The sequence below is a fragment of the Adiantum capillus-veneris genome, chromosome 1 (assembly GCF_014529385.1).
Source record: "Adiantum capillus-veneris isolate H3 chromosome 1, ASM1452938v2, whole genome shotgun sequence".
In the NCBI taxonomy this organism is placed as follows: Eukaryota; Viridiplantae; Streptophyta; class Polypodiopsida; order Polypodiales; family Pteridaceae; genus Adiantum; species Adiantum capillus-veneris.
In genome coordinates, this window is record NC_140931.1 from 43,892,570 (window position 1) to 43,901,911 (window position 9,342).

Consider the following 9,342-nt stretch of genomic DNA (forward strand, 5'->3'; position numbering starts at 1 on the left):
TTATGGGCATTTTAGTTGTAAACTTGGCAATGACTTATTCCATGCTAGCTGAGCTGAGATTTTATCCCACCAAGACATTTGAGCATGAAAGGCTGGTGCCACCTTGAGTAGATGCCTGAGATAATGAGTTAAAGGCATATGCATCATGTCAACAAGACTAAAGGACTCGTTGACAAGGTATGGAGCTTTTCCCAAGTGGTTCTCAGAGATATCCAAAACCTTGTCAAACTTGACTAAATTTTCTTCCACTACCACCATATCTGTTGGCACCCCTCTCATAGGACCTATGACCAATTGATAGAAAATGGGATGTCCTGTTGGTGCATAATTTAGCCTTCCATCTCTATCCATTGCTTAATGAGAGATCTCTTGGAAATGGTGCTCCCATACAAAAAAGCACTTTGTTTCTCATATTTCTTTGCTACATAGTGGACTACGACTCTCGGTTTTTCAAATCATCAAATGCCATAGAAAATGAAGCCCCACCAAAGCGAACATGAGGAATTTCCATACCTCAACCTAGATGAAGACCATAATACTAACCAGAAAGAGCGATATCTTCCTTTCAAAACACAAGGATAAGTACAAAGGGCTATAGAGCAAGGAAGGGGGGACTACTTTGCTCACCCTTTATGAGATTAACTTGCACCAGCTCAAAGGCACCATCCTTCTCCAGCAGGGTAGCCAGCCCGCGCATTGTGGAGGTGCAGCGTGGAATGCCATGCACTTTCAATCTCGCCATTGATCTTTTGTGCTCTACCTTCTTAGCTTGAGAGAGAGAGAAAGAGAGAGAGAGAGAGAGAGAGAGAGAGAGAGAGAGAGAGAGAGAGAGAGAGAGAGAGAGAGAGAGAGAGAGAGAGAGAGAGAGAGAGAGAGAGAGAGAGAGAGAGAGAGAGAGTCCTAAGGTGATATTATGCAAAAACTAGAGCCTAAAAGCGGTGACATTGCCACTAGATAGGCAACTGGAGCCGAAGGGGAGTTGGTAGAAAGGAAGAGGGAGAGAAATAGATACTGAGGAAGAGAAATCCCTTGTGCCCATCTACAAAACTTCTGTTGTCACAAGCCCTTTTTTTGCATGAGTCTTAAACCACTTTGTTCTTATTGAGAGCCATTCTTTTTGGAATAAGAACTGAGCCAAAAAATGGCATGTGCTAATGACAGTGGGATGCGAGCTTGCAAACTATAACCACTCTTTGTTTTTGTTGGTTGCTTGCCTACCACCACCACCGCTTTGATTGCATGGATGGCATGGGTGGTCCTTTGCATGGGTGGCCGTGCATGCGAACTGTCCCATGCATAGGTTGTTTTCTTTGTCATGCTGAGGATTGTGGAGCTAGTGGAAGCTGTTATCGAATGGGGTCCACACTGCTATCACTATCGAAGGACAAAAATGGCCATTGTAGGGCGGTCAAATTGTGTCGTTGGTTTCGTGGGCGTCATTGATGTTTTGTTGGAACTTAGGGAAATGATCTTTTCCCTTGCAAAAAGGAGGAGAAGACACAACATAGCTCTCTAGGCCTTTTATATTTATATCGAGAGGCTACATTCGGATACCATTTTCAAAACGTGAAAACCCATTTAAAAGCAAGACAGGGCATTATTTATGAGTCAATTCACAAGGTGAAAATAAAAGCTAACATTGATATTATGCAAATAGAGTGAAAAAAGCTAACGTTGATTTCAAATCTATGATGGTCAAACTAGCAAGTGCTCCACAATTAGAATAGGACACCGACATCGTGGGGCATGAGGAATCTCAGGTGATTCCTTACCTTTCAGTTTTAAAAAATTGAAATGTTAAAGTGCTTTCTCTTTTCTAGCATAGAAATGTTACCATATACATGTGGTAGTGATGTGTGTGAACACACTAGGACCGCTGGTGCATTTTTTCCCTCTTTAGGAGGTTTTCCCCCCTGTGCATTGTATATACGCCCATCGTTCTAGGGCTATCTATCTTTCCATTGCACACTAAGGAATACACTCTCAATTGTATGCCTTGAGCTTCCTTCATCTTCTCCAAGTTGTGTGCGTTTCTTTGCAACCCTAATTCCAACAATTTGTATTAGAGCAGGTTGCATCCTCCCGGGCTTAGTCGCCACCAGCTCTAGCACATGCGTGCTCACTTTCTCCAATTTTTGAGAGCTTTGGCAAGCGTTCGTAGGCAGGTCTGCACATGCAATATCGTCTTTTGGTGCATAATGTCTGTCAGTGTAGTTTTTTGCATAACAGGTCCCATACAGTCTACAACGGGTTGTGCTATATAGCACGTGCTAGTTTCACTCAGTTTCTCCTCATTTAGGATAGTTTTCACATCAAGTGCAAACATTTTGCATGGCTGACAACAACACAGATGTGTTCAAGATGTTTGTTGCTGAGGACAGATTGGATGGGGACAATTACCCTATGTGGGCTTACATGATGCAACATGTTCTTGTGTCAAAGGGTGTCTGAAATATTGTGCAGGGCATTGATGTACGTCGAGGATGTAGGCGATGTTGAGGATGTTGCAGGTCTTGCTGCAAGAATTGTTGTTATTAGAGTTGTTTTACCTACGGTAGAACAAGCTCATTGGGATGTAAAGGATGCGTAGGCTCATGAGTTGATTGCATTGTTTGTGAAGCGCGCCATTAATCCTCACATTGGTTCAACAAAATCTGCAAAATAGTCTAGCAGGTCTTTATGCAAGCCGCAACGAGGCTAAAATTGCTTTGCTGCGTAAAGAGCTGGAATCAAAGACTATGCATGAGGAAGATGATATGGACACTTTCCTTGCTGGTGTCAAGGATATCAATGAGCAACTTATTTCTGTAGGTGAAGTCATTTCAGACAGTTCCCTTGTGCAGACTGTTCTTGATGCCTTACCAGATTCTTACCAGACTTTTGCTAGTACTTGGAGACTTATGACCCAAGGAAATCCTGAAGTTGTCAAGTTTGATGCATTATGCACATTGCTATCGCAAGAGTCACTTTCCAAAAAAAAGAGGACTAGGCAGTGTGCAGTTGAACAAGCTTTTATTGCTTCTCAAAGAAAGGGTGGTAATAGGAATGTAACCACTTCTTATGGTTTTGCTGCGAGTGGAAAAAATTCTGTTCCTAGTGCTTTTGCTGGTAGCAATTCGTCTGGAAATTCTGGTGATAAGGGCAAAAAGAAGATGCGTTGCCATTATTGTAAAGCTAATGATCACTTGATCAAGCAGTGTCCTAAGTTGAAGGCCAAAGAGGCTAAGAAGAAAGAGGGTGGTTCCATTGCAAATGCTAGTTCCACTATAAATGCAACCATTGTTGAGTCTTCTATGAAAGGAGACTGTGATGCTGATGTTGATGCAGAATGGGATTTTAGTGTAGAATGCACTTACAATCCTGCTGTCCATGATGCAAGCATGTCAGTTGCTGCAGATTCACATGTGTGGTATTTTGACAGTGGTGCTACAAAGCACATTACCTCACATTGTGAATTGGTCACCTCTCTCGAGTCTGTCCCTCATGGGAAGTCAGACACTTGTGCCAAAAATGCCTCTTATCCGGTTCAGGGAGTTGGAAAGATTGTGCTTACTGCTGCAAATGGTAGTTCCTTCACACTTATTGATGCACTTTATGTACCTAGGATCAAGAAGAATCTTTTGTCTGTATCCGCACTTGCTAGACTTGGACTTGTAGTCAAATTTGTGGATGACGGATGTACAGTTCATGATCTCGATTTTTGTGATGAAATTGTTGCATCTGGCCTTTTGTGTCGTGGGATGTATAAGCTCACTTTTTATGACAATTGTGGACAAAATTTTCCAAATGCAGTTGCAGATTCAAGGGCTGTTTCAGATGCAAAACTATGGCATGCACATTTTGGGCATCTGAATTTTGCAAATTTGCTGCGTTTGTAGAAATTTGATATGGTTGCTTCTTTGCCGCCTCTTGGAGCACCTGTCAAATATGTTTGTGAAGGCTATATTTTGTGTAAGATGCAGCATTTGAAGTTTCCAAAGGATGGTTCAGTTTGGGCCACATGCAGGTTGCAGCTTGTGCATAGTGATGTTTGTGGGCCCATGCAAATTTCGTCCTTGGGCAATTACCTTTACTTTGTGACTTTCATTGATAATTACTGCAGGCATGTATGGGTATTTCCTCTTAAAGCGAAGTTCGAAGTTTTTATGTGCTTCAAATCATTTTTGGCTATGGCTGAAAATGTATCAAAATGTACTATGGGCACCCTTCGTTCCGATAGAGGGGGGGAGTATATGTCTCATGAATTTAATGCATTTCTGGCTAGTCGTGGGATAAAATACCAATGTACTATGCCTTATACACCTAAGCAAAATGGTGTTTCTGAGAGGAAAAACAGGTCACTTACGGAAATGGCACGATGTATGGTCAAAAGTCAAGCTTTGCCGCATTCTTTTTGGATTGAGACCATCATGTGTGCCACTTATGTACTTAACAGGTGTCCTACGAAAGCTTTGCAGTTTATTACTCCATATGAAGCATGACATGATAGAAAACCTTCTATTGAGCACATGCATGTTTTTGGCATATGCTTTGGTGCCACAAACACAACGCAAAAAATTGGATGATAAGGCTGTCAAATGTATTTTTGCTGGTTATAGTGCTGAAAGCAAAGGTTATAGGTTGTATCATCCACAAACAAAGTGTATTTTGGTTTCACAGGATGTAGTGTTGGTTGTTTGGCATATGCTTTGGTGCCACAAACACAACGCAAAAAATTGGATGATAAGGCTGTCAAATGTATTTTTGCTGGTTATGGCATATGCTTTGGTGCCACAAACACAATGCAAAAAATTGGATGATAAGGCTGTCAAATGTATTTTTGCTGGTTATAGTGCTGAAAGCAAAGGTTACAGGTTGTATCATCCACAAACAAAGTGTATTTTGGTTTCACAGGATGTAGTGTTTGTGGAAGATTCTGTTCATCCCTTGCTGTCATGTACTAGAGACAATAATGTAAGCTCACATGACATTTATGACACTTTGTTGCCTCTTTTTAGTGGTGGAAGTTCCAATGTAAATTCCAATGAGGCAAATGTACAGCCTATGGGGGTTTCCAAAAATGTTACATATCAGCCTATTACTGATGCAGATGTACATGACGTACTTGATGAGGAAAGGGCTGAAAATGAGCAGGCTAGAGGTATGCCAAAATGGTTGGTGCATACATTGCATGATAGTAAATTGGATGCACCTTTGTCTAGTCGTACTCGTTCAGGCTCTGGCCAAGCATCTTATGCATCAGATTGTTATGCTTTGGCCGTGTCTAGCTTACATGATGTTGAGGAACCTCTGCCTTTTGATGAAGCACATAATTCAAAAAATTGGATGGCTACCATGCACTCAAAATATGATGCACTTATAGAAAATGACACATGGACTTTATGTGATTTTCCTCCTGGCAAAAAGGCCATTGGTACAAAGTGGGTTTACAAGTTGAAACGCAAGCCGGATGGTGAGATCGATCGCCATAAGGATCAACTTGTTGCAAAGGGTTATGCACAACAAAACGGCATAGATTATGAAAAGACTTTTGCTCCCACTTGTCGTATGACTACTGTGCATTTTCTATGTGCATTGGCAGCTCATTTTGGTTGGGATGTACATCAACCAGACATTGTTACTGATTTCTTGAATGGTGACATGTTTGAGGAAGTTTATGTAATGCAACCTCGCGGTTTTCTCAAGAAAGGACAAGAGGACAAAGTGTGCAGATGTAAGAAGGCTTTGTATGGGTTGAAGCAATCTCCTCATGCTTGGTATGAGAAAGCTGACACTCATTTGGTCAAACAAGGCTTTCGTAACAGTCCAATAGAAAGCACATTGTATGTAAAGTGTGAGGGTGATGTACTTCTCATTGTGGTTCTTTATGTAGATGATTTGCTGATCACTGGACCAAATGACAGACATATTGCTGAATTTAAGGCTAATTTGAATGCTACTTTCAAGATAAAAGATTTGGGGTTGTTGCATCATTACTTGGGCATACAGTTTAAACAATGTGATGGTGGTATTGCCTTGTGTCAGAAAAGTTACATAGAGACATTGCTATGTAAGTTTGGACTTGAGGATTGCAAACCTATTGCAACTCCCATGGAAACAGGTTTAAAATTGAGTCTTCATGATGCTAGTGATCCTGCAGATGTCACTCTTTACCAAACTGCTGTTGGATGCCTCATTTATGTATGCAACACGAGGCCAAATATTCAGTTTGTAGTCTCACAAGTCATTAGATTTATGCATAGCCCAGGGTCTAAGCATTGGCAAGCTGTCAAGAGGATTTTCCGCTTCCTTAGTGGCACTTTACATTTGGCTTGTTTTATCCCAAGGGGGGATCATTGCCGCCAGACTTACATGCTTTTTTGGACTCAGATTGGGCTCGTTGTTTTGACATGTGAGTGTCCACAAGTGGTTTTTGTTTCATGCTTTCCAGTTCGTGTATATCATGGTTGAGCAAGAAGCAACCTTCGAGTTGTGAGGCTGAGTACATGGCAATCTTCACAGCTACGGTTGAGTGTGTATGGCTCAGACGCCTTATGACTCATTTGGGTGTTGGACAGGACATTGCCAATAGTATCTACACTAATAGTCAGAGTGCATTGGTAGTTTCAAGGAACCCAATTTTTCATGCTCGCACAAAGCACATTGAGGTGCGTTACCACTATGTCAGGGAGAGGCTCTCAACAGGAGAGATCAACTTGGCTTATGTGCCAACACAGGACAACCTTGCAAATCTTTTCACAAAGGCATTGTCTTGTGAGAAGCTCGAAGCTTTCCGCAAATCTTTGGGCTTACTCCCCTTTGTGGACTGATCATGTCCTCAGGGCATGGCACTTCCCTTTACTCATGTGCTAGCTCTCGTTCACCGCATCACTCCTAGGGGAGATTTGTTACCATATACATGTGGTAGTGATGTGCGTGAACACACTAGGGCCGCCGGGCCATTTTTTGCCTCTTTAGAACGTTTTCCCCCCCGTGCATTGTATATACGCCCATCACTCTAGGGCTATCTATCTTTCCATTGCACATTAAGTAATACACTCTCAGTTGTGTGCCTTGAGCTTCCTTCGTCTTCTCCAAGCGGTGTGTGTTTCTCTGCAACCCTAATTCGAACGAGAAAGTACCTTTTTGTGCGCCCCGCCCCCCCCCCCCGCCCCCCCCCTCTCAGGGTGGTAGCAGAAACCTTGCTTGCATTTTTAGATGTACACATAGCTAGGGTGTCGTTTATGATGGGAGTGTTGGTGCTCCTTGTTGTGTTGCATGATGGAGTGTGTGTGTGTGTGTGTGTGTGTGTGTGTTCTTACAATGTTAGTACTTCTCTTCGTGCATGTGTATAAGGGCACTAAGTCAAAACCAAGTGGTTGGCGTAGCCTGTTGGGAGAAAAGAATGCATTTGGATGTGGATAGTCAGGCATTAATGGTTGCTATGGTAATCCTAAAATGGAGGCAATGGGTTGCTAGTACAAAATGGGTGCCATTGCGCCTTTGAGAAGCAGCGCACCTTGCACTACCTAAATAAAAGAGAAATCAACTTTTTGTATTTTTTGTGTTGTTAGAAAGGCTCTAAATTTGAAGTCTTGTTTTGAAGAACTTATACATGTTTTTTGGTGTGTAGCGTATTGTAGTGTCTCTTTTTTGGGTTAACATTCTTTATGTTGTTTTTCTATATGACTAATTGATATGATGTTCTTATTTATTGTAGAAAGAATATATTTTTCACTGAGTCTAAAGATCCACAATATCTTCATTTTGGTGACTACAAACTTTTTAGAAGCTACATGAAAAAGGAAACTTATTGGGGTCACTTGCATGGGGAGGCTACACTTATGATTGAAAGGCTTCAAGTAGAAGGTCCACAACTTCCAAATTCTCTTGACCTATTCTACAAGATGAGCATGAAGAATCTTATTTTGTAGGTAGACATTTGACCATTTTTTTAATAGAATATATACATGTTTTATTTTACACAAGATCAACTTGAGTGTTTTTTTTTATTGTTACTATGTATGTAGGCTTTTATTTATCTAATGGATGTGGTGAAATCTTTTGACACTAGTGAGAAGATGCCGGAACTTGTGTTGTTGGCTAAGAGAGTTATTTACAAGTTTGCATCTTTCCCTTGCACTCTTTGCAAAAAAAGAGCATTTAATTTGTTGCCATGGTTTTGTGATAGTGGGCCATTTTGAGTATGATGAAAAATCATTTTGTGTTTACAAAAAAATCCTTAAATTCCTTGTGGAAGCCCAATATGTGGTCTTTTTGACAATAAGGTTGTGATTAATGTCTATGTTGAAAATCCTCAAATCCCTTGTGGGAGCCCATGATAGGGTGTATGGTTTATTTTGAAAAAGTGTTCTCCATTCAAAGGAGACTCTGGCAAAAAGAAAAAGATACATGTCATTCTTATACCATTGCGTGTGTGTGTTTCTTAAAGTGCACAATGCTCTAAAAATTGTGTAAATAGATTATGCAATGCGTTGAGGTGCAGGAATTGGATGCATTTCCATTAATCACTAGCTAAGAGTGGATTAATGTGCGTGATGAGAATACAATGTTCTTTGTTTGAAAGGAATGTGACAACATGGGAGGCCAATGTTTGTCCTTGGTGGTTGAATTATCCGATAGGAGTTATTCCAAAGCAAGAGATAGAGTTACGGAAGAGTAAGTACCTTAACACTTGTGGCTCTTGTTCTCTTGAGAATGTATATATTACTTTAGTGCTAATGTATGTGATATTGTGCTAAATGGTTGTTGAGTGAAGGGTTTCAAAATGAGCGTGATGAGTACTTAGAGGAGACACAAGAAGAGTCACTCCCTCCCATTTCTCATGGAGTTACTCAAAACACCGTTGGGAGTGACTCTTAAGGTACTCCACAAGCAAGCAATGCACTCAAGATGGGTAAAGGGAAAATGGAGCCTCCAAGTATATCCAAGATACCCACTCCCTCTTCTATGCCTCCCATTGTACCATCTACGGAGCCCGGCATGTCCTCTTTGGCGGCCACTACACCTCATATGGCACCCTCTTCTAATATGATCACTACATCCTCATTAGTGCACACTACTTTGTTTGTTGCGGAGTCTTCACTTGGGTGCGAGGCTTGGAAGAGAAGGCCGATCACACTACTTTGTTGTTGCGGAGTCTTCACTTGGGCGCGAGGCTTGAGAGAGAAGGCTGATCACACGGTCTGGTGGTAAATTTAAGAAAATTGTTTGCAAATCTGTGCTCCTTGTTTTTTAATTCAAATCTTATTTGGATAATGCTTGCAAGGTTCCATCACCAAACTATCGTTGAAGTTCTGCTTGTGCATATCTCACAAATTGATAAGTTTGCCCTTGATAGGT

The 9,342-nt window shown here is 41.3% G+C and overlaps 1 pseudogene; it reads right to left on the reverse strand.

Moving 5' to 3' along the window:
* LOC147464625 (glutathione S-transferase F10 pseudogene) lies at positions 1–742 on the reverse strand (annotated as a pseudogene).
* Between the last annotated feature and the right edge of the window lie 8,600 nt (positions 743–9,342).